Consider the following 23482-nt stretch of genomic DNA (forward strand, 5'->3'; position numbering starts at 1 on the left):
CTGGATTACAGGCAAGTGAAGAACGAGCGGCGCGTGCCAATCACTGATTGTTCTACCCAGGCTGCGTGATGACACAAAAGCTCTCTATGGTGTCAATGGGCCCGTGACTCACTTTCTCAACTCTAACGCATCTCAGTCTGCATGTAAGAAGCCGTCACTTATCTGCTGTTGAAAACACATTGCTCAGTCTCCTCAGAGACTCTCAAAAATTGCCAGTGCTGACTGTATTTCAAGTCATCGTGGCGGGGTATTGGGAAAAGTTTTCAATTAGCAATAATCACTCTATCGAAAAGCCAGTGGCGTGCAAAACACACCTCAAAAACTTCCACCCGGTGCCAAAAAAAAGTGCCCACACATAGAGAGTGAAACACAAAAAAGTGCAACGGGTGTACAGAGTCCTCCACTAGGGAAGGACCTTACCCTGATCCCCCGGGGCGTTAGGCTCCAGACAGGGACTGAGGTACTCAGACAAAGGGTCCATCCGGCCAAAACCAGGCGGACCCCCACAACTGGAAGGACTGCCGAAGCAGACCAACCCAAGTACAGTGGGGCTCTCCCGAAGAGAGACCCCTCAAAGGAGAGGGCGAACCAAGCCAAAAGGCCTATGTCCACCCCCTCCCAAGACTTTCAGAGTAGGCCCGAGGACCCACACCCTACTCGCCACACAGTGACAAAACGTGTATACAAAGACAACCAAAAAAAAGACAAAAAGGTGACAAACAGGGGTAAAAGAAAGAGTGGGGAAGATAGTGAGATGGAAGAGTGAAAGTGGCCATTGTGCTATACAATGGCCGGCCCTCCGGCCAGGCATAAAAATTTCCCCTGGTCCTGGCCAAAAGGCCCGGCCCAAGAGGCAGGTGCGAAAAACGTGTGTTGTGGTGAAGTGACCATGGTGCCATAAAATCAAGTGCTTTCACACCGTGACTATACGGCACCCCTGAACTGCCACTTCAGGGGCACATTCACCACTGGCTTTTCGAAAAAGCCCTGACCACCCAGCCCAGACCACAGCAGACCCCACCACAGACAGGAAGGATATGGAGATCAGGAAGCCGGAAAGAGCCCTTTACCATCAGGCACTGCCGTCGCTCCCATCACTCCTCCTAATTACATTCGGGAAGTACTTGCCACTCCCTCCCCCCCTTGCAAGGCAGGAGTAAGCGTTCTCTCCCAAATAACTGTCTGGAGCTAGATCCGCCCCAATCCAGGCCAGAAGGCCAGGGTCCCGACCCTCTGGTTCAGACCCCGTGGTTCTCCATCCCCATCAGAAGGCTTCCCTTTCGGCTACAAACCGCTCCAGGTCACCTTCACTCCAGCAGGTTTTGCATAGCAACCGCAATCCCATCTCTATTTCTCCATAGATCAGGGACGGAAGCAAGCGCCACCTCCTGGAAACTGATAAGAATAGATACTACACTTGATCTTCGCCAAAAGGCCGAGAAGCAATTAGCAATAATCACGCCTCAGTTGAACCTCATTGGCTACGATACTGCCACTGCGCAAAGCTAACCAAATCAGTGCCTGCCAACATCTGCCCTTCCTTGGAGGAGAAATTGACATTGAGGAGAGACACATAAGTGTCATCCAGTGGGCCGCTGAGCATTCTGGGACTTGGCATGTTAATGAGACAGGGACGATGCCTAAGTGGGCATTGTTTACCCACTGAATAGTGTTAGCATTTGAAAGAACTAAGGAGAATCTAAAGGGACAGGGCCCTAGATGTCAGATGCGTTTCTCCCACAGCAGTCCTGAAAGGCCACTGGGAGCGTATGTGTTTGAACAGCTATGCTGCTGAGAAAAGACCAAGGTGGAAGGATTTGGGGCCTTTGTTGAAAGTTCGCTAGATAACATGCCTGAACTGGAGCCCAGGTAAGCTGCCATAGACAAGGGTTGTTGGGAAACAGTTGGTCAAGCAATCACCTTCAGCCACCTTTATTTCTGGCAGATTCCAGGAGCCTAGAAAGGGGGAAGTTAGGGCATTTCATCTCTCTGAGCCAGTGAGCATTCCCGGCAGATGTGCATAAAGACTGCCCTATTGGCAGCTCAAAGGCCTCATAGGTAAGTGAAAGGCACCGCCCGAACAGGGACTTGAACCCTGGACCCTCAGATTAAAAGTCTGATGCTCTACCGACTGAGCTATCCGGGCTCTCAAAGCTCCTCCTCCATAGCGGTCCAAGCTGCTTGAATCTTGACATGTATGGTGGAAAAAGACCATTCAGCCAAGGGGACCGGGTGCCTGAAAGCACAAGTATTTGGCTTGCCCAGGCTGGCCAATCGTCCTCTCCCGTTTAATTTTCTAGGACAGGTTGAAGATAAAAGGGAGAATCTAACCTGCAACCATGCAGATAGGGTCCAGTCCGGTACAGGTGGAGAACGCCTAAAGTTTCTGCCTTAGTTTTACCTACAGTTCAATGCTCTTTGACCGGAAACAAGGGCCTTGCAAAAAGACACCGCCCGAAAGGCTTCCTTAACCCTGGACCAACACGCTTCCAGTATTCTTAATCAGTGACTGGGTTACAAATAAAGACAGTTCACCTTGAGCCTCATGTTGCCAGGTCCAGCAGAAGAAACCCAGGCAAAAAAACGAGGTAGAGTCCACTCTGGATTACAGGCAAGTGAAGAACGAGCGGCGCGTGCCAATCACTGATTGTTCTACCCAGGCTGCGTGATGACACAAAAGCTCTCTATGGTGTCAATGGGCCCGTGACTCACTTTCTCAACTCTAACGCATCTCAGTCTGCATGTAAGAAGCCGTCACTTATCTGCTGTTGAAAACACATTGCTCAGTCTCCTCAGAGACTCTCAAAAATTGCCAGTGCTGACTGTATTTCAAGTCATCGTGGCGGGGTATTGGGAAAAGTTTTCAATTAGCAATAATCACTCTATCGAAAAGCCAGTGGCGTGCAACACACCTCAAAAACTTCCACCCGGTGCCAAAAAAAAGTGCCCACACATAGAGAGTGAAACACAAAAACGTGCAACGGGTGTACAGAGTCCTCCACTAGGGAAGGACCTTACCCTGATCCCCCGGGGCGTTAGGCTCCGGACAGGGACTGAGGTACTCAGACAAAGGGTCCATCTGGCCGAAACCAGGCGGACCCCCACAACTGGAAGGACTGCCGAAGCAGACCAACCCAAGTACAGTGGGGCTCTCCCGAAGAGAGACCCCTCAAAGGAGAGGGCGAACCAAGCCAAAAGGCCTATGTCCACCCCCTCCCAAGACTTTCAGAGTAGGCCCGAGGACCCACACCCTAATCGCCACACAGTGACAAAACGTGTATACAAAGACAACCAAAAAAAAGACAAAAAAGTGACAAACAGGGGTAAAAGAAAGAGTGGGGAAGATAGTGAGATGGGAGAGTGAAAGTGGCCATTGTGCTAAACAATGGCCGGCCCTCCGGCCAGGCATAAAAATTTCCCCTGGTCCTGGCCAAAAGGCCCGGCCCAAGAGGCAGGTGCGAAAAACGTGTGTTGTGGTGAAGTGACCATGGTGCCATAAAATCAAGCGCTTTCACACCGTGACTATACGGCACCCCTGAACTGCCACTTCAGGGGCACATTCACCACTGGCTTTTCGAAAAAGCCCTGACCACCCAGCCCAGACCACAACAGACCCCACCACAGACAGGAAGGATATGGAGATCAGGAAGCCGGAAAGAGCCCTTTACCATCAGGCTCTGCCGTCACTCCCATCACTCCTCCTAATTACATTCGGGAAGTACTTGCCACTCCCTCCCCCCCTTGCAAGGCAGGAGTAAGCGTTCTCTCCCAAATAACTGTCTGGAGCTAGATCCGCCCCAATCCAGGCCAGAAGGCCAGGGTCCCGACCCTCTGGTTCAGACCCCGTGGTTCTCCATCCCCATCAGAAGGCTTCCCTTTCGGCTACAAACCGCTCCAGGTCACCTTCACTCCAGCAGGTTTTGCATAGCAACCGCAATCCCATCTCTATTTCGCCATAGATCAAGGACGGAAGCAAGCGCCACCTCCTGGAAACTGATAAGAATAGATACTACACTTGATCTTCGCCAAAAGGCCGAGAAGCAATTAGCAATAATCACGCCTCACTCTATCGAAAAGCCAGTGGCGTGCAAAACACACCTCAAAAACTTCCACCCGGTGCCAAAAAAAAGTGCCCACACATAGAGAGTGAAACACAAAAACGTGCAACGGGTGTACAGAGTCCTCCACTAGGGAAGGACCTTACCCTGATCCCCCGGGGCGTTAGGCTCCGGACAGGGACTGAGGTACTCAGACAAAGGGTCCATCTGGCCGAAACCAGGCGGACCCCCACAACTGGAAGGACTGCCGAAGCAGACCAACCCAAGTACAGTGGGGCTCTCCCGAAGAGAGACCCCTCAAAGGAGAGGGCGAACCAAGCCAAAAGGCCTATGTCCACCCCCTCCCAAGACTTTCAGAGTAGGCCCGAGGACCCACACCCTACTCGCCACACAGTGACAAACGTGTATACAAAACAACCAAAAAAAGGACAAAAAGGTGACAAACAGGGGTAAAAGAAAGAGTGGGGAAGATAGTGAGATGGGAGAGTGAAAGTGGCCATTGTGCTATACAATGGCCGGCCCTCCGGCCAGGCATAAAAATTTCCCCTGGTCCTGGCCAAAAGGCCCGGCCCAAGAGGCAGGTGCGAAAAACGTGTGTTGTGGTGAAGTGACCATGGTGCCATAAAATCAAGTGCTTTCACACCGTGACTATACGGCACCCCTGAACTGCCACTTCAGGGGCACATTCATCACTGGCTTTTCGAAAAAGCCCTGACCCACAGCCCAGACCACAGCAGCCCCCACCCCAGGCAGAAAGGTATGGAGTTCTGGAAGCTTGGAGAGAGCCCTTGCCATCAGGCTTCACCGTCGTTCCATCCCTCCTACCTAATTACATTTGGGAAATACTGGCCGCTCCCCCGGTGGGAGCAAGGGGAGCCAGCGTTCTCTCCCAAATAACTGTCCAGAGCTAGAGCTGCCCCAATCCAGGCCAGAAGGCCAGGATCCCGACCCTCCGCCAAGACCGAATGGTTCTCCGTCCCCATCAGAAGGCTTCCCTTTCGGCTACAAACCGCTCCGGGTTACCTTCACTCCAGCAGGTTTTGCATAGCAACCGCAATCCCATCTCTATCTCGCCATAGATCAGGGACAGAAGCAAGCGCCACCTCCTGGAAACTGATAAGAACAGATACTAGATTTGATCTTAGCCAAAGGGCCGAGAAGCAATTAGCAATAATCACGCCTCAGTTGAACCTCATTGGCTATGATACTGCCACTGCGCAAAGCTAACCAAATCAGTGCCTGCCAACATCTGCCCTTCCTTGGAGGAGAAATTGACATTGAGGAGAGACACATAAGTGTCATCCAGTGGGCCGCTGAGCATTCTGGGACTTGGCATGTTAATGAGACAGGGACGATGCCTAAGTGGGCATTGTTTACCCACTGAATAGTGTTAGCATTTGAAAGAACTAAGGAGAATCTAAAGGGACAGGGCCCTAGATGTCAGATGCGTTTCTCCCACAGCAGTCCTGAAAGGCCACTGGGAGCGTATGTGTTTGAACAGCTATGCTGCTGAGAAAAGACCAAGGTGGAAGGATTTGGGGCCTTTGTTGAAAGTTCGCTAGATAACATGCCTGAACTGGAGCCCAGGTAAGCTGCCATAGACAAGGGTTGTTGGGAAACAGTTGGTCAAGCAATCACCTTCAGCCACCTTTATTTCTGGCAGATTCTAGGAGCCTAGAAAGGGGGAAGTTAGGACATTTCATCTCTCTGAGCCAGTGAGCATTCCCGGCAGATGTGCATAAAGACTGCCCTATTGGCAGCTCAAAGGCCTCATAGGTAAGTGAAAGGCACCGCCCGAACAGGGACTTGAACCCTGGACCCTCAGATTAAAAGTCTGATGCTCTACCGACTGAGCTATCCGGGCTCTCAAAGCTCCTCCTCCATAGCGGTCCAAGCTGCTTGAATCTTGACATGTATGGTGGAAAAAGACCATTCAGCCAAGGGGACCGGGTGCCTGAAAGCACAAGTATTTGGCTTGCCCAGGCTGGCCAATCGTCCTCTCCCGTTTAATTTTCTAGGACAGGTTGAAGATAAAAGGGAGAATCTAACCTGCAACCATGCAGATAGGGTCCAGTCCGGTACAGGTGGAGAACGCCTAAAGTTTCTGCCTTAGTTTTACCTACAGTTCAATGCTCTTTGACCGGAAACAAGGGCCTTGCAAAAAGACACCGCCCGAAAGGCTTCCTTAACCCTGGACCAACACGCTTCCAGTATTCTTAATCAGTGACTGGGTTACAAATAAAGACAGTTCACCTTGAGCCTCATGTTGCCAGGTCCAGCAGAAGAAACCCAGGCAAAAAAACGAGGTAGAGTCCACTCTGGATTACAGGCAAGTGAAGAACGAGCGGCGCGTGCCAATCACTGATTGTTCTACCCAGGCTGCGTGATGACACAAAAGCTCTCTATGGTGTCAATGGGCCCGTGACTCACTTTCTCAACTCTAACGCATCTCAGTCTGCATGTAAGAAGCCATCACTTATCTGCTGTTGAAAACACATTGCTCAGTCTCCTCAGAGACTCTCAAAAATTGCCAGTGCTGACTGTATTTCAAGTCATCGTGGCGGGGTATTGGGAAAAGTTTTCAATTAGCAATAATCACGCCTCAGTTGAACCTCATTGGCTATGATACTGCCACTGCGCAAAGCTAACCAAATCAGTGCCTGCCAACATCTGCCCTTCCTTGGAGGAGAAATTGACATTGAGGAGAGACACATAAGTGTCATCCAGTGGGCCGCTGAGCATTCTGGGACTTGGCATGTTAATGAGACAGGGACGATGCCTAAGTGGGCATTGTTTACCCACTGAATAGTGTTAGCATTTGAAAGAACTAAGGAGAATCTAAAGGGACAGGGCCCTAGATGTCAGATGCGTTTCTCCCACAGCAGTCCTGAAAGGCCACTGGGAGCGTATGTGTTTGAACAGCTATGCTGCTGAGAAAAGACCAAGGTGGAAGGATTTGGGGCCTTTGTTGAAAGTTCGCTAGATAAAATGCTTGAACTGGAGCCCAGGTAAGCTGCCATAGACAAGGGTTGTTGGGAAACAGTTGGTCAAGCAATCACCTTCAGCCACCTTTATTTCTGGCAGATTCCAGGAGCCTAGAAAGGGGGAAGTTAGGGCATTTCATCTCTCTGAGCCAGTGAGCATTCCCGGCAGATGTGCATAAAGACTGCCCTATTGGCAGCTCAAAGGCCTCATAGGTAAGTGAAAGGCACCGCCCGAACAGGGACTTGAACCCTGGACCCTCAGATTAAAAGTCTGATGCTCTACCGACTGAGCTATCCGGGCTCTCAAAGCTCCTCCTCCATAGCGGTCCAAGCTGCTTGAATCTTGACATGTATGGTGGAAAAAGACCATTCAGCCAAGGGGACCGGGTGCCTGAAAGCACAAGTATTTGGCTTGCCCAGGCTGGCCAATCGTCCTCTCCCGTTTAATTTTCTAGGACAGGTTGAAGATAAAAGGGAGAATCTAACCTGCAACCATGCAGATAGGGTCCAGTCCGGTACAGGTGGAGAACGCCTAAAGTTTCTGCCTTAGTTTTACCTACAGTTCAATGCTCTTTGACCGGAAACAAGGGCCTTGCAAAAAGACACCGCCCGAAAGGCTTCCTTAACCCTGGACCAACACGCTTCCAGTATTCTTAATCAGTGACTGGGTTACAAATAAAGACAGTTCACCTTGAGCCTCATGTTGCCAGGTCCAGCAGAAGAAACCCAGGCAAAAAAACGAGGTAGAGTCCACTCTGGATTACAGGCAAGTGAAGAACGAGCGGCGCGTGCCAATCACTGATTGTTCTACCCAGGCTGCGTGATGACACAAAAGCTCTCTATGGTGTCAATGGGCCCGTGACTCACTTTCTCAACTCTAACGCATCTCAGTCTGCATGTAAGAAGCCATCACTTATCTGCTGTTGAAAACACATTGCTCAGTCTCCTCAGAGACTCTCAAAAATTGCCAGTGCTGACTGTATTTCAAGTCATCGTGGCGGGGTATTGGGAAAAGTTTTCAATTAGCAATAATCACGCCTCAGTTGAACCTCATTGGCTATGATACTGCCACTGCGCAAAGCTAACCAAATCAGTGCCTGCCAACATCTGCCCTTCCTTGGAGGAGAAATTGACATTGAGGAGAGACACATAAGTGTCATCCAGTGGGCCGCTGAGCATTCTGGGACTTGGCATGTTAATGAGACAGGGACGATGCCTAAGTGGGCATTGTTTACCCACTGAATAGTGTTAGCATTTGAAAGAACTAAGGAGAATCTAAAGGGACAGGGCCCTAGATGTCAGATGCGTTTCTCCCACAGCAGTCCTGAAAGGCCACTGGGAGCGTATGTGTTTGAACAGCTATGCTGCTGAGAAAAGACCAAGGTGGAAGGATTTGGGGCCTTTGTTGAAAGTTCGCTAGATAACATGCCTGAACTGGAGCCCAGGTAAGCTGCCATAGACAAGGGTTGTTGGGAAACAGTTGGTCAAGCAATCACCTTCAGCCACCTTTATTTCTGGCAGATTCTAGGAGCCTAGAAAGGGGGAAGTTAGGACATTTCATCTCTCTGAGCCAGTGAGCATTCCCGGCAGATGTGCATAAAGACTGCCCTATTGGCAGCTCAAAGGCCTCATAGGTAAGTGAAAGGCACCGCCCGAACAGGGACTTGAACCCTGGACCCTCAGATTAAAAGTCTGATGCTCTACCGACTGAGCTATCCGGGCTCTCAAAGCTCCTCCTCCATAGCGGTCCAAGCTGCTTGAATCTTGACATGTATGGTGGAAAAAGACCATTCAGCCAAGGGGACCGGGTGCCTGAAAGCACAAGTATTTGGCTTGCCCAGGCTGGCCAATCGTCCTCTCCCGTTTAATTTTCTAGGACAGGTTGAAGATAAAAGGGAGAATCTAACCTGCAACCATGCAGATAGGGTCCAGTCCGGTACAGGTGGAGAACGCCTAAAGTTTCTGCCTTAGTTTTACCTACAGTTCAATGCTCTTTGACCGGAAACAAGGGCCTTGCAAAAAGACACCGCCCGAAAGGCTTCCTTAACCCTGGACCAACACGCTTCCAGTATTCTTAATCAGTGACTGGGTTACAAATAAAGACAGTTCACCTTGAGCCTCATGTTGCCAGGTCCAGCAGAAGAAACCCAGGCAAAAAAACGAGGTAGAGTCCACTCTGGATTACAGGCAAGTGAAGAACGAGCGGCGCGTGCCAATCACTGATTGTTCTACCCAGGCTGCGTGATGACACAAAAGCTCTCTATGGTGTCAATGGGCCCGTGACTCACTTTCTCAACTCTAACGCATCTCAGTCTGCATGTAAGAAGCCATCACTTATCTGCTGTTGAAAACACATTGCTCAGTCTCCTCAGAGACTCTCAAAAATTGCCAGTGCTGACTGTATTTCAAGTCATCGTGGCGGGGTATTGGGAAAAGTTTTCAATTAGCAATAATCACTCTCTCTATCGAAAAGCCAGTGGCGTGCAAAACACACCTCAAAAACTTCCACCCGGTGCCAAAAAAAAGTGCCCACACATAGAGAGTGAAACACAAAAACGTGCAACGGGTGTACAGAGTCCTCCACTAGGGAAGGACCTTACCCTGATCCCCCGGGGCGTTAGGCTCCAGACAGGGACTGAGGTACTCAGACAAAGGGTCCATCCGGCCGAAACCAGGCGGACCCCCACAACTGGAAGGACTGCCGAAGCAGACCAACCCAAGTACAGTGGGGCTCTCCCGAAGAGAGACCCCTCAAAGGAGAGGGCGAACCAAGCCAAAAGGCCTATGTCCACCCCCTCCCAAGACTTTCAGAGTAGGCCCGAGGACCCACACCCTACTCGCCACACAGTGACAAACGTGTATACAAAACAACCAAAAAAAAAGGACAAAAAGGTGACAAACAGGGGTAAAAGAAAGAGTGGGGAAGATAGTGAGATGGGAGAGTGAAAGTGGCCATTGTGCTATACAATGGCCGGCCCTCCGGCCAGGCATAAAAATTTCCCCTGGTCCTGGCCAAAAGGCCCGGCCCAAGAGGCAGGTGCGAAAAACGTGTGTTGTGGTGAAGTGACCATGGTGCCATAAAATCAAGTGCTTTCACACCGTGACTATACGGCACCCCTGAACTGCCACTTCAGGGGCACATTCACCACTGGCTTTTCGAAAAAGCCCTGACCCACAGCCCAGACCACAGCAGCCCCCACCCCAGGCAGAAAGGTATGGAGTTCTGGAAGCTTGGAGAAAGCCCTTGCCATCAGGCTTCACCATCGTTCCATCCCTCCTACCTAATTACATTTGGGAAATACTGGCCGCTCCCCCGGTGGGAGCAAGGGGAGCCAGCGTTCTCTCCCAAATAACAGTCCAGAGCTAGAGCTGCTCCAATCCAGGCCAGAAGGCCAGGATCCCGACCCTCCGCCAAGACCGAATGGTTCTCCGTCCCCATCAGAAGGCTTCCCTTTCGGCTACAAACCGCTCCGGGTTACTTTCACTCCAGCAGGTTTTGCATAGCAACCGCAATCCCATCTCTATCTCGCCATAGATCAGGGACAGAAGCAAGCGCCACCTCCTGGAAACTGATAAGAAAAGATACTAGATTTGATCTTAGCCAAAGGGCCGAGAAGCAATTAGCAATAATCACGCCTCAGTTGAACCTCATTGGCTATGATACTGCCACTGCGCAAAGCTAACCAAATCAGTGCCTGCCAACATCTGCCCTTCCTTGGAGGAGAAATTGACATTGAGGAGAGACACATAAGTGTCATCCAGTGGGCCGCTGAGCATTCTGGGACTTGGCATGTTAATGAGACAGGGACGATGCCTAAGTGGGCATTGTTTACCCACTGAATAGTGTTAGCATTTGAAAGAACTAAGGAGAATCTAAAGGGACAGGGCCCTAGATGTCAGATGCGTTTCTCCCACAGCAGTCCTGAAAGGCCACTGGGAGCGTATGTGTTTGAACAGCTATGCTGCTGAGAAAAGACCAAGGTGGAAGGATTTGGGGCCTTTGTTGAAAGTTCGCTAGATAACATGCCTGAACTGGAGCCCAGGTAAGCTGCCATAGACAAGGGTTGTTGGGAAACAGTTGGTCAAGCAATCACCTTCAGCCACCTTTATTTCTGGCAGATTCCAGGAGCCTAGAAAGGGGGAAGTTAGGGCATTTCATCTCTCTGAGCCAGTGAGCATTCCCGGCAGATGTGCATAAAGACTGCCCTATTGGCAGCTCAAAGGCCTCATAGGTAAGTGAAAGGCACCGCCCGAACAGGGACTTGAACCCTGGACCCTCAGATTAAAAGTCTGATGCTCTACCGACTGAGCTATCCGGGCTCTCAAAGCTCCTCCTCCATAGCGGTCCAAGCTGCTTGAATCTTGACATGTATGGTGGAAAAAGACCATTCAGCCAAGGGGACCGGGTGCCTGAAAGCACAAGTATTTGGCTTGCCCAGGCTGGCCAATCGTCCTCTCCCGTTTAATTTTCTAGGACAGGTTGAAGATAAAAGGGAGAATCTAACCTGCAACCATGCAGATAGGGTCCAGTCCGGTACAGGTGGAGAACGCCTAAAGTTTCTGCCTTAGTTTTACCTACAGTTCAATGCTCTTTGACCGGAAACAAGGGCCTTGCAAAAAGACACCGCCCGAAAGGCTTCCTTAACCCTGGACCAACACGCTTCCAGTATTCTTAATCAGTGACTGGGTTACAAATAAAGACAGTTCACCTTGAGCCTCATGTTGCCAGGTCCAGCAGAAGAAACCCAGGCAAAAAAACGAGGTAGAGTCCACTCTGGATTACAGGCAAGTGAAGAACGAGCGGCGCGTGCCAATCACTGATTGTTCTACCCAGGCTGCGTGATGACACAAAAGCTCTCTATGGTGTCAATGGGCCCGTGACTCACTTTCTCAACTCTAACGCATCTCAGTCTGCATGTAAGAAGCCGTCACTTATCTGCTGTTGAAAACACATTGCTCAGTCTCCTCAGAGACTCTCAAAAATTGCCAGTGCTGACTGTATTTCAAGTCATCGTGGCGGGGTATTGGGAAAAGTTTTCAATTAGCAATAATCACGCCTCAGTTGAACCTCATTGGCTATGATACTGCCACTGCGCAAAGCTAACCAAATCAGTGCCTGCCAACATCTGCCCTTCCTTGGAGGAGAAATTGACATTGAGGAGAGACACATAAGTGTCATCCAGTGGGCCGCTGAGCATTCTGGGACTTGGCATGTTAATGAGACAGGGACGATGCCTAAGTGGGCATTGTTTACCCACTGAATAGTGTTAGCATTTGAAAGAACTAAGGAGAATCTAAAGGGACAGGGCCCTAGATGTCAGATGCGTTTCTCCCACAGCAGTCCTGAAAGGCCACTGGGAGCGTATGTGTTTGAACAGCTATGCTGCTGAGAAAAGACCAAGGTGGAAGGATTTGGGGCCTTTGTTGAAAGTTCGCTAGATAACATGCCTGAACTGGAGCCCAGGTAAGCTGCCATAGACAAGGGTTGTTGGGAAACAGTTGGTCAAGCAATCACCTTCAGCCACCTTTATTTCTGGCAGATTCCAGGAGCCTAGAAAGGGGGAAGTTAGGGCATTTCATCTCTCTGAGCCAGTGAGCATTCCCGGCAGATGTGCATAAAGACTGCCCTATTGGCAGCTCAAAGGCCTCATAGGTAAGTGAAAGGCACCGCCCGAACAGGGACTTGAACCCTGGACCCTCAGATTAAAAGTCTGATGCTCTACCGACTGAGCTATCCGGGCTCTCAAAGCTCCTCCTCCATAGCGGTCCAAGCTGCTTGAATCTTGACATGTATGGTGGAAAAAGACCATTCAGCCAAGGGGACCGGGTGCCTGAAAGCACAAGTATTTGGCTTGCCCAGGCTGGCCAATCGTCCTCTCCCGTTTAATTTTCTAGGACAGGTTGAAGATAAAAGGGAGAATCTAACCTGCAACCATGCAGATAGGGTCCAGTCCGGTACAGGTGGAGAACGCCTAAAGTTTCTGCCTTAGTTTTACCTACAGTTCAATGCTCTTTGACCGGAAACAAGGGCCTTGCAAAAAGACACCGCCCGAAAGGCTTCCTTAACCCTGGACCAACACGCTTCCAGTATTCTTAATCAGTGACTGGGTTACAAATAAAGACAGTTCACCTTGAGCCTCATGTTGCCAGGTCCAGCAGAAGAAACCCAGGCAAAAAAACGAGGTAGAGTCCACTCTGGATTACAGGCAAGTGAAGAACGAGCGGCGCGTGCCAATCACTGATTGTTCTACCCAGGCTGCGTGATGACACAAAAGCTCTCTATGGTGTCAATGGGCCCGTGACTCACTTTCTCAACTCTAACGCATCTCAGTCTGCATGTAAGAAGCCGTCACTTATCTGCTGTTGAAAACACATTGCTCAGTCTCCTCAGAGACTCTCAAAAATTGCCAGTGCTGACTGTATTTCAAGTCATCGTGGCGGGGTATTGGGAAAAGTTTTCAATTAGCAATAATCACGCCTCAGTTGAACCTCATTGGCTATGATACTGCCACTGCGCAAAGCTAACCAAATCAGTGCCTGCCAACATCTGCCCTTCCTTGGAGGAGAAATTGACATTGAGGAGAGACACATAAGTGTCATCCAGTGGGCCGCTGAGCATTCTGGGACTTGGCATGTTAATGAGACAGGGACGATGCCTAAGTGGGCATTGTTTACCCACTGAATAGTGTTAGCATTTGAAAGAACTAAGGAGAATCTAAAGGGACAGGGCCCTAGATGTCAGATGCGTTTCTCCCACAGCAGTCCTGAAAGGCCACTGGGAGCGTATGTGTTTGAACAGCTATGCTGCTGAGAAAAGACCAAGGTGGAAGGATTTGGGGCCTTTGTTGAAAGTTCGCTAGATAACATGCCTGAACTGGAGCCCAGGTAAGCTGCCATAGACAAGGGTTGTTGGGAAACAGTTGGTCAAGCAATCACCTTCAGCCACCTTTATTTCTGGCAGATTCCAGGAGCCTAGAAAGGGGGAAGTTAGGGCATTTCATCTCTCTGAGCCAGTGAGCATTCCCGGCAGATGTGCATAAAGACTGCCCTATTGGCAGCTCAAAGGCCTCATAGGTAAGTGAAAGGCACCGCCCGAACAGGGACTTGAACCCTGGACCCTCAGATTAAAAGTCTGATGCTCTACCGACTGAGCTATCCGGGCTCTCAAAGCCTCTCCATAGCGGTCCAAGCTGCTTGAATCTTGACACGTATGGTGGAAAAAGACCATTCAGCCAAGGGGACCGGGTGCCTGAAAGCACAAGTATTTGGCTTGCCCAGGCTGGCCAATCGTCCTCTCCCGTTTAATTTTCTAGGACAGGTTGAAGATAAAAGGGAGAATCTAACCTGCAACCATGCAGATAGGGTCCAGTCCGGTACAGGTGGAGAACGCCTAAAGTTTCTGCCTTAGTTTTACCTACAGTTCAATGCTCTTTGACCGGAAACAAGGGCCTTGCAAAAAGACACCGCCCGAAAGGCTTCCTTAACCCTGGACCAACACGCTTCCAGTATTCTTAATCAGTGACTGGGTTACAAATAAAGACAGTTCACCTTGAGCCTCATGTTGCCAGGTCCAGCAGAAGAAACCCAGGCAAAAAAACGAGGTAGAGTCCACTCTGGATTACAGGCAAGTGAAGAACGAGCGGCGCGTGCCAATCACTGATTGTTCTACCCAGGCTGCGTGATGACACAAAAGCTCTCTATGGTGTCAATGGGCCCGTGACTCACTTTCTCAATTCTAACGCATCTCAGTCTGCATGTAAGAAGCCGTCACTTATCTGCTGTTGAAAACACATTGCTCAGTCTCCTCAGAGACTCTCAAAAATTGCCAGTGCTGACTGTATTTCAAGTCATCGTGGCGGGGTATTGGGAAAAGTTTTCAATTAGCAATAATCACTCTATCGAAAAGCCAGTGGCGTGCAAAACACACCTCAAAAACTTCCACCCGGTGCCAAAAAAAAGTGCCCACACATAGAGAGTGAAACACAAAAACGTGCAACGGGTGTACAGAGTCCTCCACTAGGGAAGGACCTTACCCTGATCCCCCGGGGCGTTAGGCTCCAGACAGGGACTGAGGTACTCAGACAAAGGGTCCATCTGGCCGAAACCAGGCGGACCCCCACAACTGGAAGGACTGCCGAAGCAGACCAACCCAAGTACAGTGGGGCTCTCCCGAAGAGAGACCCCTCAAAGGAGAGGGCGAACCAAGCCAAAAGGCCTATGTCCACCCCCTCCCAAGACTTTCAGAGTAGGCCCGAGGACCCACACCCTACTCGCCACACAGTGACAAACGTGTATACAAAACAACCAAAAAAAGGACAAAAGGTGACAAACAGGGGTAAAAGAAAGAGTGGGGAAGATAGTGAGATGGGAGAGTGAAAGTGGCCATTGTGCTATACAATGGCCGGCCCTCCGGCCAGGCATAAAAATTTCCCCTGGTCCTGGCCAAAAGGCCCGGCCCAAGAGGCAGGTGCGAAAAACGTGTGTTGTGGTGAAGTGACCATGGTGCCATAAAATCAAGTGCTTTCACACCGTGACTATACGGCACCCCTGAACTGCCACTTCAGGGGCACATTCACCACTGGCTTTTCGAAAAAGCCCTGACCCACAGCCCAGACCACAGCAGCCCCCACCCCAGGCAGAAAGGTATGGAGTTCTGGAAGCTTGGAGAGAGCCCTTGCCATCAGGCTTCACCGTCGTTCCGTCCCTCCTACCTAATTACATTTGGGAAATACTGGCCGCTCCCCCGGTGGGAGCAAGGGGAGCCAGCGTTCTCTCCCAAATAACTGTCCAGAGCTAGAGCTGCCCCAATCCAGGCCAGAAGGCCAGGATCCCGACCCTCCGCCAAGACCGAATGGTTCTCCGTCCCCATCAGAAGGCTTCCCTTTCGGCTACAAACCGCTCCGGGTTACCTTCACTCCAGCAGGTTTTGCATAGCAACCGCAATCCCATCTCTATCTCGCCATAGATCAGGGACAGAAGCAAGCGCCACCTCCTGGAAACTGATAAGAACAGATACTAGATTCGATCTTAGCCAAAGGGCCGAGAAGCAATTAGCAATAATCACGCCTCAGTTGAACCTCATTGGCTATGATACTGCCACTGCGCAAAGCTAACCAAATCAGTGCCTGCCAACATCTGCCCTTCCTTGGAGGAGAAATTGACATTGAGGAGAGACACATAAGTGTCATCCAGTGGGCCGCTGAGCATTCTGGGACTTGGCATGTTAATGAGACAGGGACGATGCCTAAGTGGGCATTGTTTACCCACTGAATAGTGTTAGCATTTGAAAGAACTAAGGAGAATCTAAAGGGACAGGGCCCTAGATGTCAGATGCGTTTCTCCCACAGCAGTCCTGAAAGGCCACTGGGAGCGTATGTGTTTGAACAGCTATGCTGCTGAGAAAAGACCAAGGTGGAAGGATTTGGGGCCTTTGTTGAAAGTTCGCTAGATAACATGCCTGAACTGGAGCCCAGGTAAGCTGCCATAGACAAGGGTTGTTGGGAAACAGTTGGTCAAGCAATCACCTTCAGCCACCTTTATTTCTGGCAGATTCCAGGAGCCTAGAAAGGGGGAAGTTAGGGCATTTCATCTCTCTGAGCCAGTGAGCATTCCCGGCAGATGTGCATAAAGACTGCCCTATTGGCAGCTCAAAGGCCTCATAGGTAAGTGAAAGGCACCGCCCGAACAGGGACTTGAACCCTGGACCCTCAGATTAAAAGTCTGATGCTCTACCGACTGAGCTATCCGGGCTCTCAAAGCTCCTCCTCCATAGCGGTCCAAGCTGCTTGAATCTTGACATGTATGGTGGAAAAAGACCATTCAGCCAAGGGGACCGGGTGCCTGAAAGCACAAGTATTTGGCTTGCCCAGGCTGGCCAATCGTCCTCTCCCGTTTAATTTTCTAGGACAGGTTGAAGATAAAAGGGAGAATCTAACCTGCAACCATGCAGATAGGGTCCAGTCCGGTACAGGTGGAGAACGCCTAAAGTTTCTGCCTTAGTTTTACCTACAGTTCAATGCTCTTTGACCGGAAACAAGGGCCTTGCAAAAAGACACCGCCCGAAAGGCTTCCTTAACCCTGGACCAACACGCTTCCAGTATTCTTAATCAGTGACTGGGTTACAAATAAAGACAGTTCACCTTGAGCCTCATGTTGCCAGGTCCAGCAGAAGAAACCCAGGCAAAAAAACGAGGTAGAGTCCACTCTGGATTACAGGCAAGTGAAGAACGAGCGGCGCGTGCCAATCACTGATTGTTCTACCCAGGCTGCGTGATGACACAAAAGCTCTCTATGGTGTCAATGGGCCCGTGACTCACTTTCTCAACTCTAACGCATCTCAGTCTGCATGTAAGAAGCCGTCACTTATCTGCTGTTGAAAACACATTGCTCAGTCTCCTCAGAGACTCTCAAAAATTGCCAGTGCTGACTGTATTTCAAGTCATCGTGGCGGGGTATTGGGAAAAGTTTTCAATTAGCAATAATCACGCCTCAGTTGAACCTCATTGGCTATGATACTGCCACTGCGCAAAGCTAACCAAATCAGTGCCTGCCAACATCTGCCCTTCCTTGGAGGAGAAATTGACATTGAGGAGAGACACATAAGTGTCATCCAGTGGGCCGCTGAGCATTCTGGGACTTGGCATGTTAATGAGACAGGGACGATGCCTAAGTGGGCATTGTTTACCCACTGAATAGTGTTAGCATTTGAAAGAACTAAGGAGAATCTAAAGGGACAGGGCCCTAGATGTCAGATGCGTTTCTCCCACAGCAGTCCTGAAAGGCCACTGGGAGCGTATGTGTTTGAACAGCTATGCTGCTGAGAAAAGACCAAGGTGGAAGGATTTGGGGCCTTTGTTGAAAGTTCGCTAGATAACATGCCTGAACTGGAGCCCAGGTAAGCTGCCATAGACAAGGGTTGTTGGGAAACAGTTGGTCAAGCAATCACCTTCAGCCACCTTTATTTCTGGCAGATTCCAGGAGCCTAGAAAGGGGGAAGTTAGGGCATTTCATCTCTCTGAGCCAGTGAGCATTCCCGGCAGATGTGCATAAAGACTGCCCTATTGGCAGCTCAAAGGCCTCATAGGTAAGTGAAAGGCACCGCCCGAACAGGGACTTGAACCCTGGACCCTCAGATTAAAAGTCTGATGCTCTACCGACTGAGCTATCCGGGCTCTCAAAGCTCCTCCTCCATAGCGGTCCAAGCTGCTTGAATCTTGACATGTATGGTGGAAAAAGACCATTCAGCCAAGGGGACCGGGTGCCTGAAAGCACAAGTATTTGGCTTGCCCAGGCTGGCCAATCGTCCTCTCCCGTTTAATTTTCTAGGACAGGTTGAAGATAAAAGGGAGAATCTAACCTGCAACCATGCAGATAGGGTCCAGTCCGGTACAGGTGGAGAACGCCTAAAGTTTCTGCCTTAGTTTTACCTACAGTTCAATGCTCTTTGACCGGAAACAAGGGCCTTGCAAAAAGACACCGCCCGAAAGGCTTCCTTAACCCTGGACCAACACGCTTCCAGTATTCTTAATCAGTGACTGGGTTACAAATAAAGACAGTTCACCTTGAGCCTCATGTTGCCAGGTCCAGCAGAAGAAACCCAGGCAAAAAAACGAGGTAGAGTCCACTCTGGATTACAGGCAAGTGAAGAACGAGCGGCGCGTGCCAATCACTGATTGTTCTACCCAGGCTGCGTGATGACACAAAAGCTCTCTATGGTGTCAATGGGCCCGTGACTCACTTTCTCAACTCTAACGCATCTCAGTCTGCATGTAAGAAGCCGTCACTTATCTGCTGTTGAAAACACATTGCTCAGTCTCCTCAGAGACTCTCAAAAATTGCCAGTGCTGACTGTATTTCAAGTCATCGTGGCGGGGTATTGGGAAAAGTTTTCAATTAGCAATAATCACGCCTCAGTTGAACCTCATTGGCTATGATACTGCCACTGCGCAAAGCTAACCAAATCAGTGCCTGCCAACATCTGCCCTTCCTTGGAGGAGAAATTGACATTGAGGAGAGACACATAAGTGTCATCCAGTGGGCCGCTGAGCATTCTGGGACTTGGCATGTTAATGAGACAGGGACGATGCCTAAGTGGGCATTGTTTACCCACTGAATAGTGTTAGCATTTGAAAGAACTAAGGAGAATCTAAAGGGACAGGGCCCTAGATGTCAGATGCGTTTCTCCCACAGCAGTCCTGAAAGGCCACTGGGAGCGTATGTGTTTGAACAGCTATGCTGCTGAGAAAAGACCAAGGTGGAAGGATTTGGGGCCTTTGTTGAAAGTTCGCTAGATAACATGCCTGAACTGGAGCCCAGGTAAGCTGCCATAGACAAGGGTTGTTGGGAAACAGTTGGTCAAGCAATCACCTTCAGCCACCTTTATTTCTGGCAGATTCCAGGAGCCTAGAAAGGGGGAAGTTAGGGCATTTCATCTCTCTGAGCCAGTGAGCATTCCCGGCAGATGTGCATAAAGACTGCCCTATTGGCAGCTCAAAGGCCTCATAGGTAAGTGAAAGGCACCGCCCGAACAGGGACTTGAACCCTGGACCCTCAGATTAAAAGTCTGATGCTCTACCGACTGAGCTATCCGGGCTCTCAAAGCCTCTCCATAGCGGTCCAAGCTGCTTGAATCTTGACACGTATGGTGGAAAAAGACCATTCAGCCAAGGGGACCGGGTGCCTGAAAGCACAAGTATTTGGCTTGCCCAGGCTGGCCAATCGTCCTCTCCCGTTTAATTTTCTAGGACAGGTTGAAGATAAAAGGGAGAATCTAACCTGCAACCATGCAGATAGGGTCCAGTCCGGTACAGGTGGAGAACGCCTAAAGTTTCTGCCTTAGTTTTACCTACAGTTCAATGCTCTTTGACCGGAAACAAGGGCCTTGCAAAAAGACACCGCCCGAAAGGCTTCCTTAACCCTGGACCAACACGCTTCCAGTATTCTTAATCAGTGACTGGGTTACAAATAAAGACAGTTCACCTTGAGCCTCATGTTGCCAGGTCCAGCAGAAGAAACCCAGGCAAAAAAACGAGGTAGAGTCCACTCTGGATTACAGGCAAGTGAAGAACGAGCGGCGCGTGCCAATCACTGATTGTTCTACCCAGGCTGCGTGATGACACAAAAGCTCTCTATGGTGTCAATGGGCCCGTGACTCACTTTCTCAATTCTAACGCATCTCAGTCTGCATGTAAGAAGCCGTCACTTATCTGCTGTTGAAAACACATTGCTCAGTCTCCTCAGAGACTCTCAAAAATTGCCAGTGCTGACTGTATTTCAAGTCATCGTGGCGGGGTATTGGGAAAAGTTTTCAATTAGCAATAATCACGCCTCAGTTGAACCTCATTGGCTATGATACTGCCACTGCGCAAAGCTAACCAAATCAGTGCCTGCCAACATCTGCCCTTCCTTGGAGGAGAAATTGACATTGAGGAGAGACACATAAGTGTCATCCAGTGGGCCGCTGAGCATTCTGGGACTTGGCATGTTAATGAGACAGGGACGATGCCTAAGTGGGCATTGTTTACCCACTGAATAGTGTTAGCATTTGAAAGAACTAAGGAGAATCTAAAGGGACAGGGCCCTAGATGTCAGATGCGTTTCTCCCACAGCAGTCCTGAAAGGCCACTGGGAGCGTATGTGTTTGAACAGCTATGCTGCTGAGAAAAGACCAAGGTGGAAGGATTTGGGGCCTTTGTTGAAAGTTCGCTAGATAACATGCCTGAACTGGAGCCCAGGTAAGCTGCCATAGACAAGGGTTGTTGGGAAACAGTTGGTCAAGCAATCACCTTCAGCCACCTTTATTTCTGGCAGATTCCAGGAGCCTAGAAAGGGGGAAGTTAGGACATTTCATCTCTCTGAGCCAGTGAGCATTCCCGGCAGATGTGCATAAAGACTGCCCTATTGGCAGCTCAAAGGCCTCATAGGTAAGTGAAAGGCACCGCCCGAACAGGGACTTGAACCCTGGACCCTCAGATTAAAAGTCTGATGCTCTACCGACTGAGCTATCCGGGCTCTCAAAGCTCCTCCTCCATAGCGGTCCAAGCTGCTTGAATCTTGACATGTATGGTGGAAAAAGACCATTCAGCCAAGGGGACCGGGTGCCTGAAAGCACAAGTATTTGGCTTGCCCAGGCTGGCCAATCGTCCTCTCCCGTTTAATTTTCTAGGACAGGTTGAAGATAAAAGGGAGAATCTAACCTGCAACCATGCAGATAGGGTCCAGTCCGGTACAGGTGGAGAACGCCTAAAGTTTCTGCCTTAGTTTTACCTACAGTTCAATGCTCTTTGACCGGAAACAAGGGCCTTGCAAAAAGACACCGCCCGAAAGGCTTCCTTAACCCTGGACCAACACGCTTCCAGTATTCTTAATCAGTGACTGGGTTACAAATAAAGACAGTTCACCTTGAGCCTCATGTTGCCAGGTCCAGCAGAAGAAACCCAGGCAAAAAAACGAGGTAGAGTCCACTCTGGATTACAGGCAAGTGAAGAACGAGCGGTGCGTGCCAATCACTGATTGTTCTACCCAGGCTGCGTGATGACACAAAAGCTCTCTATGGTGTCAATGGGCCCGTGACTCACTTTCTCAACTCTAACGCATCTCAGTCTGCATGTAAGAAGCCGTCACTTATCTGCTGTTGAAAACACATTGCTCAGTCTCCTCAGAGACTCTCAAAAATTGCCAGTGCTGACTGTATTTCAAGTCATCGTGGCGGGGTATTGGGAAAAGTTTTCAATTAGCAATAATCACTCTATCGAAAAGCCAGTGGCGTGCAAAACACACCTCAAAAACTTCCACCCGGTGCCAAAAAAAAGTGCCCACACATAGAGAGTGAAACACAAAAACGTGCAACGGGTGTACAGAGTCCTCCACTAGGGAAGGACCTTACCCTGATCCCCCGGGGCGTTAGGCTCCAGACAGGGACTGAGGTACTCAGACAAAGGGTCCATCTGGCCGAAACCAGGCGGACCCCCACAACTGGAAGGACTGCCGAAGCAGACCAACCCAAGTACAGTGGGGCTCTCCCGAAGAGAGACCCCTCAAAGGAGAGGGCGAACCAAGCCAAAAGGCCTATGTCCACCCCCTCCCAAGACTTTCAGAGTAGGCCCGAGGACCCACACCCTACTCGCCACACAGTGACAAACGTGTATACAAAACAACCAAAAAAAGGACAAAAAGGTGACAAACAGGGGTAAAAGAAAGAGTGGGGAAGATAGTGAGATGGGAGAGTGAAAGTGGCCATTGTGCTATACAATGGCCGGCCCTCCGGCCAGGCATAAAAATTTCCCCTGGTCCTGGCCAAAAGGCCCGGCCCAAGAGGCAGGTGCGAAAAACGTGTGTTGTGGTGAAGTGACCATGGTGCCATAAAATCAAGTGCTTTCACACCGTGACTATACGGCACCCCTGAACTGCCACTTCAGGGGCACATTCACCACTGGCTTTTCGAAAAAGCCCTGACCCACAGCCCAGACCACAGCAGCCCCCACCCCAGGCAGAAAGGTATGGAGTTCTGGAAGCTTGGAGAGTGCCCTTGCCATCAGGCTTCACCGTCGTTCCGTCCCTCCTACCTAATTACATTTGGGAAATACTGGCCGCTCCCCCGGTGGGAGCAAGGGGAGCCAGCGTTCTCTCCCAAATAACTGTCCAGAGCTAGAGCTGCCCCAATCCAGGCCAGAAGGCCAGGATCCCGACCCTCCGCCAAGACCGAATGGTTCTCCGTCCCCATCAGAAGGCTTCCCTTTCGGCTACAAACCGCTCCGGGTTACCTTCACTCCAGCAGGTTTTGCATAGCAACCGCAATCCCATCTCTATCTCGCCATAGATCAGGGACAGAAGCAAGCGCCACCTCCTGGAAACTGATAAGAACAGATACTAGATTCGATCTTAGCCAAAGGGCCGAGAAGCAATTAGCAATAATCACGCCTCAGTTGAACCTCATTGGCTATGATACTGCCACTGCGCAAAGCTAACCAAATCAGTGCCTGCCAACATCTGCCCTTCCTTGGAGGAGAAACTGACATTGAGGAGAGACACATAAGTGTCATCCAGTGGGCCGCTGAGCATTCTGGGACTTGGCATGTTAATGAGACAGGGACGATGCCTAAGTGGGCATTGTTTACCCACTGAATAGTGTTAGCATTTGAAAGAACTAAGGAGAATCTAAAGGGACAGGGCCCTAGATGTCAGATGCGTTTCTCCCACAGCAGTCCTGAAAGGCCACTGGGAGCGTATGTGTTTGAACAGCTATGCTGCTGAGAAAAGACCAAGGTGGAAGGATTTGGGGCCTTTGTTGAAAGTTCGCTAGATAACATGCCTGAACTGGAGCCCAGGTAAGCTGCCATAGACAAGGGTTGTTGGGAAACAGTTGGTCAAGCAATCACCTTCAGCCACCTTTATTTCTGGCAGATTCCAGGAGCCTAGAAAGGGGGAAGTTAGGGCATTTCA

At 50.2% G+C, this 23482-nt stretch overlaps 18 non-coding genes and 11 pseudogenes across 18 annotated transcripts; all 29 read right to left on the bottom strand.

Moving 5' to 3' along the window:
- Nucleotides 1–187: 187 nt before the first annotated feature.
- Nucleotides 188–309, bottom strand: LOC141135653 (U4 spliceosomal RNA; annotated as a pseudogene).
- A 1133-nt stretch (nt 310–1442) lies between these two features.
- LOC141135465 (U4 spliceosomal RNA) lies at nt 1443–1507 on the bottom strand (annotated as a pseudogene).
- Nucleotides 1508–2073: 566 nt separating this feature from the next.
- TRNAK-UUU (transfer RNA lysine (anticodon UUU)) lies at nt 2074–2146 on the bottom strand. Its single transcript has one exon. It is a non-coding gene; the product is annotated as a tRNA-Lys (tRNA).
- A 641-nt stretch (nt 2147–2787) lies between these two features.
- LOC141135496 (U4 spliceosomal RNA) lies at nt 2788–2961 on the bottom strand (annotated as a pseudogene).
- A 951-nt stretch (nt 2962–3912) lies between these two features.
- LOC141135972 (U2 spliceosomal RNA) lies at nt 3913–4045 on the bottom strand (annotated as a pseudogene).
- A 1173-nt stretch (nt 4046–5218) lies between these two features.
- On the bottom strand, nt 5219–5283 carry LOC141135445 (U4 spliceosomal RNA; annotated as a pseudogene).
- Nucleotides 5284–5849: 566 nt separating this feature from the next.
- On the bottom strand, nt 5850–5922 carry TRNAK-UUU (transfer RNA lysine (anticodon UUU)). Its single transcript has one exon. It is a non-coding gene; the product is annotated as a tRNA-Lys (tRNA).
- A 641-nt stretch (nt 5923–6563) lies between these two features.
- LOC141135188 (U4 spliceosomal RNA) lies at nt 6564–6704 on the bottom strand. Its single transcript, XR_012243473.1, has one exon. It is a non-coding gene; the product is annotated as a U4 spliceosomal RNA (small nuclear RNA).
- A 566-nt stretch (nt 6705–7270) lies between these two features.
- Nucleotides 7271–7343, bottom strand: TRNAK-UUU (transfer RNA lysine (anticodon UUU)). The gene has a single exon. It is a non-coding gene; the product is annotated as a tRNA-Lys (tRNA).
- Nucleotides 7344–7984: 641 nt separating this feature from the next.
- LOC141135189 (U4 spliceosomal RNA) lies at nt 7985–8125 on the bottom strand. The gene has a single exon (XR_012243474.1). It is a non-coding gene; the product is annotated as a U4 spliceosomal RNA (small nuclear RNA).
- Nucleotides 8126–8691: 566 nt separating this feature from the next.
- On the bottom strand, nt 8692–8764 carry TRNAK-UUU (transfer RNA lysine (anticodon UUU)). The gene has a single exon. It is a non-coding gene; the product is annotated as a tRNA-Lys (tRNA).
- A 641-nt stretch (nt 8765–9405) lies between these two features.
- Nucleotides 9406–9531, bottom strand: LOC141135694 (U4 spliceosomal RNA; annotated as a pseudogene).
- A 1127-nt stretch (nt 9532–10658) lies between these two features.
- On the bottom strand, nt 10659–10723 carry LOC141135391 (U4 spliceosomal RNA; annotated as a pseudogene).
- Nucleotides 10724–11289: 566 nt separating this feature from the next.
- On the bottom strand, nt 11290–11362 carry TRNAK-UUU (transfer RNA lysine (anticodon UUU)). The gene has a single exon. It is a non-coding gene; the product is annotated as a tRNA-Lys (tRNA).
- A 641-nt stretch (nt 11363–12003) lies between these two features.
- Nucleotides 12004–12144, bottom strand: LOC141135190 (U4 spliceosomal RNA). Its single transcript, XR_012243475.1, has one exon. It is a non-coding gene; the product is annotated as a U4 spliceosomal RNA (small nuclear RNA).
- Nucleotides 12145–12710: 566 nt separating this feature from the next.
- TRNAK-UUU (transfer RNA lysine (anticodon UUU)) lies at nt 12711–12783 on the bottom strand. The gene has a single exon. It is a non-coding gene; the product is annotated as a tRNA-Lys (tRNA).
- A 641-nt stretch (nt 12784–13424) lies between these two features.
- LOC141135191 (U4 spliceosomal RNA) lies at nt 13425–13565 on the bottom strand. Its single transcript, XR_012243476.1, has one exon. It is a non-coding gene; the product is annotated as a U4 spliceosomal RNA (small nuclear RNA).
- A 566-nt stretch (nt 13566–14131) lies between these two features.
- On the bottom strand, nt 14132–14204 carry TRNAK-UUU (transfer RNA lysine (anticodon UUU)). The gene has a single exon. It is a non-coding gene; the product is annotated as a tRNA-Lys (tRNA).
- Nucleotides 14205–14842: 638 nt separating this feature from the next.
- Nucleotides 14843–14964, bottom strand: LOC141135654 (U4 spliceosomal RNA; annotated as a pseudogene).
- Nucleotides 14965–16088: 1124 nt separating this feature from the next.
- LOC141135446 (U4 spliceosomal RNA) lies at nt 16089–16153 on the bottom strand (annotated as a pseudogene).
- A 566-nt stretch (nt 16154–16719) lies between these two features.
- Nucleotides 16720–16792, bottom strand: TRNAK-UUU (transfer RNA lysine (anticodon UUU)). Its single transcript has one exon. It is a non-coding gene; the product is annotated as a tRNA-Lys (tRNA).
- Nucleotides 16793–17433: 641 nt separating this feature from the next.
- On the bottom strand, nt 17434–17574 carry LOC141135192 (U4 spliceosomal RNA). The gene has a single exon (XR_012243477.1). It is a non-coding gene; the product is annotated as a U4 spliceosomal RNA (small nuclear RNA).
- A 566-nt stretch (nt 17575–18140) lies between these two features.
- TRNAK-UUU (transfer RNA lysine (anticodon UUU)) lies at nt 18141–18213 on the bottom strand. The gene has a single exon. It is a non-coding gene; the product is annotated as a tRNA-Lys (tRNA).
- Nucleotides 18214–18854: 641 nt separating this feature from the next.
- LOC141135193 (U4 spliceosomal RNA) lies at nt 18855–18995 on the bottom strand. Its single transcript, XR_012243478.1, has one exon. It is a non-coding gene; the product is annotated as a U4 spliceosomal RNA (small nuclear RNA).
- Nucleotides 18996–19561: 566 nt separating this feature from the next.
- On the bottom strand, nt 19562–19634 carry TRNAK-UUU (transfer RNA lysine (anticodon UUU)). Its single transcript has one exon. It is a non-coding gene; the product is annotated as a tRNA-Lys (tRNA).
- Nucleotides 19635–20272: 638 nt separating this feature from the next.
- Nucleotides 20273–20413, bottom strand: LOC141135194 (U4 spliceosomal RNA). Its single transcript, XR_012243479.1, has one exon. It is a non-coding gene; the product is annotated as a U4 spliceosomal RNA (small nuclear RNA).
- A 566-nt stretch (nt 20414–20979) lies between these two features.
- TRNAK-UUU (transfer RNA lysine (anticodon UUU)) lies at nt 20980–21052 on the bottom strand. The gene has a single exon. It is a non-coding gene; the product is annotated as a tRNA-Lys (tRNA).
- A 641-nt stretch (nt 21053–21693) lies between these two features.
- On the bottom strand, nt 21694–21815 carry LOC141135655 (U4 spliceosomal RNA; annotated as a pseudogene).
- A 1125-nt stretch (nt 21816–22940) lies between these two features.
- Nucleotides 22941–23005, bottom strand: LOC141135449 (U4 spliceosomal RNA; annotated as a pseudogene).
- Nucleotides 23006–23482: the final 477 nt, after the last annotated feature.

The sequence above is a fragment of the Aquarana catesbeiana genome, linkage group LG03, assembly GCF_042186555.1.
Source record: "Aquarana catesbeiana isolate 2022-GZ linkage group LG03, ASM4218655v1, whole genome shotgun sequence".
Taxonomy (NCBI): Eukaryota; Metazoa; Chordata; class Amphibia; order Anura; family Ranidae; genus Aquarana; species Aquarana catesbeiana.